We start from the raw sequence: 397 nt of genomic DNA, 5'->3' as shown, positions 1-397 counted from the left end.
TGCTCGTCGTCTTGCAGACAGACAGACAGAGTCATGAGCAGTGAGACAGGTTAAAGGGCGACAACAACAACATTTACTAGCAAATGTGCTAAACTGTCAGTTAGCTTGTTAGCTCGGTCGCTAACAGGACAAAAGCTCCCAGTTTATTAAAGCTGTGTTAGAATGAAGTCCTCGGGTCTGTGACAAACTCATCAAAAGTAAAACAGTAATTATCTAAATTATCTTTGTGTGTAATTGAAGTGAGAAAACGTAATAAAGAATTACTTCAAATGAAATGAAATATTTCTTTTGTTGCTCGAACATTTTATTTATCTCAAGATGTGATCACTTGTTATTTGCTGTTATCATCAGCTCGTCAACGTTAAATTGTGTCTATATATTTATTAATAATAATAAT

General features: G+C 34.3%; 1 protein-coding gene across 1 annotated transcript in view; it reads right to left on the bottom strand.

The window, feature by feature from the left end:
* Positions 1 to 397, bottom strand: part of ttbk1a (tau tubulin kinase 1a) — a gene marked incomplete in the record, with an annotated part of 40,652 nt that overhangs the window by 39,234 nt on the left and 1,021 nt on the right.

The sequence above is a fragment of the Morone saxatilis genome, unplaced genomic scaffold, assembly GCF_004916995.1.
Source record: "Morone saxatilis isolate NCDOM2014 unplaced genomic scaffold, NCSU_SB_2.0 Contig17, whole genome shotgun sequence".
Taxonomy (NCBI): Eukaryota; Metazoa; Chordata; class Actinopteri; family Moronidae; genus Morone; species Morone saxatilis.
Note: the sequence above shows the minus strand (reverse complement) of the source record. Positions and strands in the feature narration are given on the sequence as shown.